Source organism: Pan troglodytes, chromosome 2 (genome assembly GCF_028858775.2).
Source record: "Pan troglodytes isolate AG18354 chromosome 2, NHGRI_mPanTro3-v2.0_pri, whole genome shotgun sequence".
Taxonomy (NCBI): domain Eukaryota; kingdom Metazoa; phylum Chordata; class Mammalia; order Primates; family Hominidae; genus Pan; species Pan troglodytes.
The window spans coordinates 74,057,036-74,067,196 of NC_086015.1; the positions used below are offsets into that span (position 1 = coordinate 74,057,036).

The window sequence follows — 10,161 nt, forward strand, 5'->3', positions numbered from 1 at the left end:
GAGGCAGGAGCAGATGTAAGGAAGGCACAAAACATGCCAAGAAGTCATGGCGCGTCTTTGCTATTGGATGAGTCATTTTACTTCACATGTTTTTATTCTGATATTAGTAGGAATTCTTCAAGTCAATATGTCTTACTGGAAAAATCTTTTGTGTGTGGTGTGTGTATGCATGGCGTGTGTACAGTGTGTATGTCAAAGTTTTCTCTACCCCTGAAAAAGTTATATAAATAGGATTTGTTTGCTAAAATATCCAACGTAAAATGCAGACTGACATAATCTTCTCATTATTATTATCTTTAATGCAATGTAATTTACTGAGCCAGAAAAATAATACTGCAGTTTGATTTCAGATGTGCTGTTTACATTGGTTGGAAACTAATTTAAAGAAGAAGACTCAAAGTTGGTGCTGATCAGCCATCTTTTATCAAGTTTGTGTATCATACACTTGTTCCATTTTTTTTTTTTTGCTATGTAAAGTCTTCTGAAAATTGAAAACTAATTTATTATCATGTAGTTATTAGCACAATCACAAAAGAGGTCACTGGTCTTTCCTTTAATTTCTGTCACAGACTGCAGGCCGTATTATGCTAAATCAAGGATACGGGGAGATAATTAACATAGCAACTCTGGCAAGTTTAATAGGTGAGTGATGAACATTTAGAGTTTGGCTTCGAAATCCATGTCTTAATTACCACCCGCCTGCGTGCAGTGACGAGGGTGGGGCTCTAGCACACCTATTACAGATACAGTCTGTTGGGCCAAAGTTTTCATGAGTTGTCCATAAAACTATTATTAGATTGAGAGACTTCAAGGCAAGAAAGAAAGAAAAGTGCTTTGTGTTTTGTTTTTTTCAGAAAAAAAAATGTGAGAAATCTGAAGCCATTCCAATGTGTGCCTCTTTCAGAAGTATCCACTCTACTGCAAGAGTTCTCCCTGGGGGGCGTTGTCCTCTGTGGGACATATGGTACCGTCTAGAGACATTTTTGGTTGTCACATCTGGGGGAGGATGCTATTTGCATCTCGTGGGTAGAAGCCAGGGATCCTGCTAAACCTCCTACAATGCACAGCACAGCCACCCCCACAACACACACAATACAGAATTGGCCCCAAATGTTAATAGCGCCAAGGTGCAGAAACCCTGCCCCAGAACTGCCCACTCCATCCCTTGTTATTTTTCACCGCTGGTTGCCAACAGGTGTCACCGCAGGCCCATTTCTATCTGCAGCATTATCAAAGAGAGTCCATAAACTCTTGTAACATATGGAACGAAATCCCAACTGCAAAGCTTTTGTGGAAGGCAGTTACATGCTGGTGAGCTGAGGCCTATGTAACCAAAATTGATCAATTACACAAATTAAGCATAGCCCTTAAGGAATTTATTTTATTGGTCTGGACATCTGTTGCAGTATTGTCCAAATCCAAAACTCAAATGGTGCCTCGGGTTGCCAAGTTAGGCAAGAAAATCTAGTAGCTATAAAAGTACAACTGAAAACCCTATATTAATATCACGTCCATCTGCTGAATGTTACATAAATATGCAGACTTTTTATTTTCCTTGGGAATAACATTTATTTTTACAGTGCCCAGTTTGACATTCTTATGACATTCTGTTCAGTTTATTACATTGTAACTTCAAATGTTTCTTCAGAAATGCATTTATAATGTTGTTGTTAATCTTTTTTCAAGGGTCTGTACCACCTGTTTAACTTATAGTTAAATAGAGAAGTCCTTTTTCTTATAGGAAGAATGGGAAATCTTTGGACAAAGAGGCTCAGAAAAGATTTTGAGTAACACTTGTGTAGTGTAAAGGGAAATTATATAACAGCCATGAATGCTAATATTCCATCCTGCTCTTTTACAAGTTGAAATGTAATCTCCATTTTAAACTAAATTAGCATCATTTCCAAACAGAGTATCATATTTATATCAGATTTATACAACCACATCAGATTACTATTAACATGTAAAATAGTCTCTTTTATGCTGCTGGTAAAAAATAGATTGAAGAGAATGATTTGATTTCCACTTTAATGTCAGGGATTTAAATTAATCTGAGTGGACATGTTTAGGTTGAGAGTTGCTCCAACATTGAAGAAACAGCAGGTAGGGGCGGCTTTACCTTAAGAACCTGTTGTGATCCTGGCACGAAGAAAACCTTGCAGTTATAAAAGTACATCTGAAAATCATGATGTTCCTATCATGTCCATCTGCCGAATGTTAAATAAATATGTTGGTTGGTTATTTAAATATGTTCAGTGGCTAAGCCAACTGGAAAATTATAGGATATGTGTAGGAAAACTTAGAGGACATTTTTCTTCATGTTTTTCCCCTTCATTCTCAGTCTATATATTCAGGAAAACACTTTTTAGTAGTCAATTATTGAAAGAATTCTAATCTAATAATAAGACCATCTAGAAGGGTCAGGGAAACTTAAAAAGCAAAACCAGAACTGAACAAACAAACAAACAAAAAAACCAAGGCAAACAAAACTTGGCACAGATATCGGAGAGATTTCCTTATGGTATTTTCCATTTTAAAAGAAGAAAAAGATAGATAGAATTTTATCAGATTTATTTTAAAAGAACACTTTTAACTGCAAAAGTGGTTCATGTTTACTATGGGACATTTAAGTAATATGAATCTAAAAGTGTATTCAAAAAATTTAATTTTAAAATTTTAAGTGAAAATATATTAACCCATAATTAGATGGGTGGGAGATTCAAGAAAAGGGTAACAATAGGTACTGTTTTTTTTCTTACTAGAAATTCATGATTCATTGACTGTCATTTGTACCAGAATTCTTATATACCCCTCCACCTCGCCCCCACTTGGAACTAAAGAAAGGAGGGTTGTCTGGATAAAACCCAAATACATTCACTTTTAGGGAAACACATTTCCATTGTAAAAGAAGATAAACTTTCAGGGAAATGAGGAAGATGTCTGAGAGTCTGAATTGGTCAAGAAGGCAAGAGGAGCCAGTTTCTTGTCATTTATGCATTGGTGGACTAATCCTGTTTGAAATAAGATGAGCTGCAGCTGTGCCTGTACGGGAAAAGGAGGAGCATAACTCCTCCAATGTCACCTGCAAAGAATTTTCATGCCAGAGGTTGCCTTATAGTAATGTGGGGTGAATAACTCATTGAGGTAGGGTGACATAAAGGAGCATCTACCATGTACATGGGAGACCTGATTTTTTCCCCTGCTTTTGCCACTGTCATTTCCAAATCAAATCAGTTATTCCATTTTTAAAATAACCAACATGGAAACTCTTTCACAAAACAATTTGTAGTGGTGGAGGTAGAGTCTATAAAAAGGTATCCATATCTCTGAATTCAGCAGTATATAAATATCTAGGAGGCCTTGTGATTTATATTCATGCACCCAGTTAAGTAGATGGATGGTTGAGAAGAGAAGGTAACTTGCTTTTGGAGAGATAGACTCTAACTGGCCAAACTAAGAATAACTCTTTTGATTCCCAATAGTCTTAAAACCAACAGGCATTTTCTTTTCCTGTTATAGAACCGCTGCATTTATTGAAGTCATAAGCCCGTAGTCTATCTTTAGACTCCTGATGTAATTTCTGAATCACCAACCATTTCTGAGACCACAAGATATTTAAAAATAAGATAAGAAATATTGACTGAGACTCCCTGAAGCCTGCAAGGGAAACGAAGATACCGCAGCAGAGGTTTACAGTGGAATTTCTCTCCTGTAGTTCGTGCACATTGAAAATGACATGATCTATCCCAAGGAATAGCTTAAGACCTGATCCACTTAAACAGCTCCAAGTGATTTATCATAAATGTGCTTATTTGGAAGGTTTAGCAGTAACCGCTTATGGGAGGTGGTGGGGTTAACTACCAAAATTGTACATAACTTGGATCCTGTGTATGGCAATTAATCAAGAAATTATATTCTTTGACTTTCTAACAACCCACACAGAGTGCTACATCTGTGGCATGTTTAAAGAGAGAGAGAGAGATGAAATATTTCTTCTAATAAAATGCTAATGGCTTTGTTTTGGAGAAAAAATATTGGATTATTGTGGTGTTAGATTTATCTGTATGAGGATTTCTCGAGTCACAGTCAGTAAGTACTTCTGACAGAAAACCAACTATGTCCTGAATACAATATCCCAGTCTTCTAAATGACTTCAGGATTATGGAGAGGCCCCTTTATAATGCTGAAGAAAGAACACAGGAATAAATGGTGTGATAGAGAACTGTAGCAGTCGAAGTTATTACTGTGAGCATTTGTTAAATGTTCAAGAGTATTTATTTAACCCAAAGCACATTGGAATATGTTAATTAAGACAGGTGAGGCATCCCATTGATTTGTGGTGTCTCATGGGCATAACTTGCACCCACTTAGTTGCTCTAGTCCTTAGGTTTTCAAGATTTTGGGGGGATGCCTACTATGGTTAGGAACCCAGAGCTCACTCCCTTGGAGGGTTAGTTTTACAAATTCAGTATCTGAAAACCTAAAAGTACCATCCTCTAAAAAGAAAAATTTGGGGCAACAAAAGCGTCAAAGTGTAATGTCATTTTCATTCCTATAATCCTTTGTGATGTGGTTCAAATGGCTTATTTTAATATTTCACTTTTCAATCAGTAGCTTTTTAAAAATGACAATTTCACAAATGCTTATGGAGCATCTACTTTGTGCCTACACTGGCCAAGAGACAGAAAGATGGAATAATACCTGACTTCTACCTTTTAAGATCTCATAGTGCAGCAAAACAGAGAGCTGTAGCAAATATTTGTAATGTGAAAAGAGCAACACTCATGAAACAGTCCAGTGCTGGACACTTACTGTAGTAGAGACACTGCATCAATGATTCTCTTTTACAGGCAAGGGAACTGAAGCTTGTAGAGAGGTTAGATCACACAGTTAACAAGAAGAGGGACAAGCATTTACCGGAAGCCCTGTGTGGTTCTGGATACTCACATAGTGCTTGCCAGACGCCCGGCATTGTGTTTAGGGCTTTACACTCATGACCTCACTCAGTCCTCATGACAACCCTATGCAGGGGATACTATAATTATCCCCATTTCACAGATGAGCAAACTGAGCTCTGAGAGGGAGCAACTTGACCAAGGTCATGTAGGTAATGTCAGAGCAGCAATTTGAATATAGGCTCTTAACAACTAAACTTTACTGCTGTGAGATGTAGAGGCATTTCTGCCTGGAGCTGCGGGAAGGTACCGAGATTAGGGCAAATAAATTATAAGAAGATTAGAAATATGGTCTTGATAAGGACTTTGAAGATAATGCTTATATCAGACTTCCTTCTGATCTGAGTCAATTGAAGGATGTATTTTTGAACCTTTCAGAAATCTCTCTATAAGTTATAGATCTGAATTTTAGTGAGAATCTATTCCATTCCTTGGAGTGCGAAAATCCAACACAATGTCTGGGAATTCAGACTTATAAAAATCATACAGAAGTAATTCTTAAAAAATATTTTATTTTGAAGTAATTGTAGGCTTATAAGAGGTTGTAAAAATAAGAGAGTTATAGTATGCCCTTCACCCAGCTTCCTCCAAAGTTAACGTTTTATATAACCATAGTACATATCAAAAGTGGGAAATAGACTTTGACAAAATACTATTCATTAGACCACAGATCATATGGGGATTTCATTAGTTTTTAGATGCACTCTATTGTTTTGTATAGTTCTTTTCCATTTTATCACCTGTATAGATTTGTGTAACCACCAAGAAGTAATTTGTTTTAAGCTGGCATAAAGAAAAAATAAAATAAACTGTTTTGAACAATCTATCATTTTGTTGTATGGTATTGTTATGTTTAGGGGCTGCTTTGCCAAATATCTTACTCTTTTAAAATAATTTATGTTTTAATGGAATATTACCATGATGTAAGAATGATTATTCATAGTAGAAAAAGGTTGCTAAAAAAAAAAAAAAATCCCCTTAGGGGACATAAATTGATCCCATTAAGAAAAATAAGGTTTCCATATATTTATTACTTAAAGCTTACTTGTTAGATTTAATTTTTAAACATTTACAGATGGCAGTGATAGGCTCTTGATTTTTCTATGTATTTCTGTGTATCTCAAATGAGTATGAGCAATACTGTATTGAGGTGTATATTGAAAGACATCGTCTTATATTAACATGGGAAACTGTCTATTGCCATTCAGAGCTTTTTATTTTGTAGCTCTTGTTTGGAAGAAGGATATGGAGGTAAAAACCCAAATTTTCAGTATGTTCCTAAAAGCCCCAGACGTCTGAGCTTAAAAAGGGGTTAAATTTTAATGAAAACATACCCTCTAGTCAATGTGCTTTAAATTATAATTTTAAAAGCCAATCATTTTCTTTTTTGACTGACATGTGGCATTTTGGAGAAATTTTTAAATCTTTAAAATCTGTAAGAAATGAATTTGGGGGTCTTATAGGTATCGTATTTAGAACAGGGGAAAAAAAGGGATAGCTCATAGTGAAGGGGTTGAATTAAAATCATTTGTAATTATGCATCACAAAGAGGTACAATCACAGTGCATCCATTTATACGTGCATCTGTGCATCTGCCTCTGACCCCAGCTTTCTGGTTTCTGTCTCCTTTCTTTACAAAATCTTCAGTTATGCGTAGATGCACACATTAGAGAGGAAATTGGGGCTAATGATTTAGGAATGTGCTAATTAATTCTCATTATGTTCTATGAACCGAAAGAAATAGTGAAAGGTTGTCTGCATATGCATATACACTATGTATATTTTTCCACAGTGTTTTCTTCTGAAGGAAAGTTATGCTGGTTTTTTTTTTTTCTTTTTTTCTTTTTAGGTTCTTACACACAGTGACAGCTAGCAGAGTCTAAAATGCTGACATTATGACTTAGAGATGTGATAAAGAGAAACATCTACTGCATTTTCTGTAAGTAAATGTGGTGCCGGCATTGAGAGAACATACGTAATCAGATACCTGTTCTCCCTGAGTTTCTTAATTTAAGCCTCGCGATTCCTAATTAGCAGTTAGATTGCATCCATTGTTATTTTGTCTTTGGTTATCAATGATGATCAACCTTTGCTAAACAAAGATATGTCATCATGCTGGGGACACTCATGGATTTTTTTTTTAAAGGTTTTAACATTTGATAATAGGTTTTCCAATAGCTTGAAGGGTAGCTTTTAACATTTCTTTTCCAGCTGAAGTATTTCCTGAGTTCTGTCCAAGCCCTCTGTAGTTAAAGAAAAGGCTTTTTGACACTGAATAGACAATGTTGTGGCTTTTTTTTTCCTTCTTCAGACAAATGTGTAGGCATTTAGACCGCCACGTTGTACTCTCGTAATTGAGACACCTTGCAGAAATGGCAATTAAGGGTGACTCGTGTCAAAAATATTCAGGACAAATTACATTTTACTGATTTTTAAAAACTTTCAAAGGTACTCTCTCCTCTTTCTTTCTCCTTTCTCTCTTCCTACCTCCCTCCCACCCGCTCCTCGTTTTTTCTTTTAAATATTAAGTAAACTGTTTGCATTTTTACGTCTCATCAAAGTTGTTCCAGGTTTTTTCTGGGTTTACTGAAACTTCAAATTGACTACTCAGATCAAAACAATTAGTGAAGTCTAAGGTATTCTTAATTCCTGAAATGAAAACAGAATGGACGTTCAGGACGTTCTGTTTTGCTCTGGCTACCCGCTTGGCTTCTCGCTCAGAATATTCTTGCTCTCAAGTTAGTTCCAGTTCTGTTTATTTTGTCCTGAGCTCAGTGAACTTTCCAAAGCCCTACTCTTCAAACAACACTTTTTTTCCCCCGCCCCGTGAGCTGGAGTTTATTTTGTGCTCACCCTTCATTCTGTGAGTTGTGAATAATTTTAACACAAAGAAAAAAAAATCTCCTCCCGACCACGGAGAGAAGAGGGGATTTTAGAATAAAGATAAAAATTGCTGTTTTAGCCCCCAAAGCAAAGGACTTGGGAAAGAAGAGAAAAGGGGGGAAAATAGAACAGCAAAGGAAAAAAAAAAAAAACAGAAAAAAATTTTTTATAAGGGTGTCAGTACAAAACAGGTGTTTGATGAAGCTCAAGCAAAACAAATGACAAAGTTAGCATTGAAAGGCCAAATACGTGATACACATTTAAACTACTTAGGTAAATTTATTTATGAAATAAATATGCAGTTTTTCAAATTTGAACATGGAGCAAATGTTTACAGATTGAAACTTATCATTTCTTGATTACCAGTATGAAGTAGGGCAATAGTCCTATTGAAAGCCATTCTTAATTGGGCTCATTGTAAATGTTTGGTTAAAAGAAAAGATTAAAGTGAGCTTTGACCTCTGTGGAATGCTGAGGCTGGTGAAATTTCTGGTTCTAGCATTATCCTCAAATTGTCTCACAGAGAATTATATTTTACAAAGTTAGAAGGCAGAAGAACCCTACTCTTTGTTTTAGATTTGCCTAGCATCCAGTCAGAGATGGGTAAATAAGGACAGAACCATGGGACTCCAGTGGCCTTACTTAGGAGGCCCATACTAATGGCAACGGCAAGACAGTGCTACATAGACATAAATAATCTGTGATTGCAGATGTGCAGGTACAGTATAAAAAAAATTATTCTATCCTTATAGTCTTAGGTGTTGGCACATTTCTTTTGAGCCCATGTATAGAACAGGACAACATGAAAAGTGAAATATTCAAGCCGTGGAGAAAAAGAAAATATATTGTTGTATTTTATTTATGGAATGCCCACTATGTGCTGGTTCTCTACTGGCCCTAGAGAAGTACAGCTGTGATCAAGACAGACATAGTTCCTGCCCCCATGGAGCTTACAATCTATCGCAGAGCTAGACCAGGGAAAAGAGTATGAAGTGTGTAGAATGAGAAGTAGAGAGTGTTACAGGAACACCCAGAAAACTAAGGTTATTGGTTTAGTTGATTTTTCCCCCTCTTTTTTTCTTCCCTCTTTTTCCTCTTCACCGTCTCTTTTCCTCTTCCCTTTCTTTCTCTCTTTCCCCTTTCCCTCTCTCTTTGTTCCTCTCTTTCCTTCTTGATCTTTATTTTCCAAACAGAATTCAGCCAAACTCATTTTTTAAAAGAGAAACAGTCTAACATTATTTAGAAAGAGCAGCATATTATAAGTGGTTACAGCCATAGACTTGGAAGGGTGTGACCCAGATTGGAATCCCGGCTCTGCCATCAACTAGCCTGTATTCTTACTCAAAAGATATTATCTGTGTCTTCTTTTATTAAAAATAGGGCTAGAAATATGTACTTTTAGGAATTTATAGGAATTTTAGATGTGACCTTGTAAGTAAAGTCTCTGGCTTCCTTCCTAGCAGGTAGTGATCATGCTAAAATCATTAGCTACTACCATATTATTATTATTACTATTACTATTATTATTTTTCTTTTTATTTTGTAGAAGCAATGTCTGTATTATACAACAGCTAAAAAATAGTGAATGATGATATTAATCAATTGAAAGAATTTTCTCCAAAAACAATGACTAGCTTTGGAATTACGTAATTCTTATGTTTTGTTTTGCCTATTCACAAAAGCTGTTGTTTTTGAATGTTAAATATAAAAACCATTTTCAATAAATAAATTTTTAGATAAGATACTAGAGCCATATTATTTACAATTGTGTTGTCTTTTCCTGTGAACAGTTTTAGGATTAAAGCTTGAGCCAAATTTCAATGAGCCCCTTTAGGAGATAGGGAAATTTATTAATACTTACTTTGATTCAAGAGTGATTGAGACATATTTCTTAATGCACCCATATAGAGTAATGTGATAGATTTTTGTGTGTGTCTTGTGAAATCAGTTGTACTGTATTAGAGACAAACCCTATGCAAGTGTGAATATGTATTTATATAATTTGATAGTGCTAAAGCACAAATTTATATAATTTGATAGCACTAATTCAAAAATTAAAATTGTTATAAATTTGTCCTTAATCAGGACATTTAAAAATCAGTCTTCGTGAACACTTTTAGATTCTGGAAGTGCTCACACTACATCCCCATGTACAAAAGGTAAAGGTGACATAATCACATGTAGAATTTAGATAGCCTCCTCTCTGGTTTGTACATAGTGTGCATGTCCCCCACCTCCAATCCCAGCCTAGGCTTTAGCATCATTGAACACCTCTCTTCCAGGAATGGTCCATTTACTCTCACGCCTTCTGTTTTGCTTGTGT

The 10,161-nt window shown here is 35.7% G+C and overlaps 1 long non-coding RNA gene across 1 annotated transcript in view; it reads left to right on the forward strand.

The window, feature by feature from the left end:
• Positions 1-8,703, forward strand: part of LOC107970476 (uncharacterized) — a 73,383-nt gene extending 64,680 nt beyond the window's left edge. Inside the window, exon 4 of the long non-coding RNA XR_001713065.4 lies at positions 6,805-8,703. This is a non-coding gene — a long non-coding RNA (uncharacterized LOC107970476). The remainder of the gene's footprint in view (positions 1-6,804) is intronic.
• Positions 8,704-10,161: the final 1,458 nt, after the last annotated feature.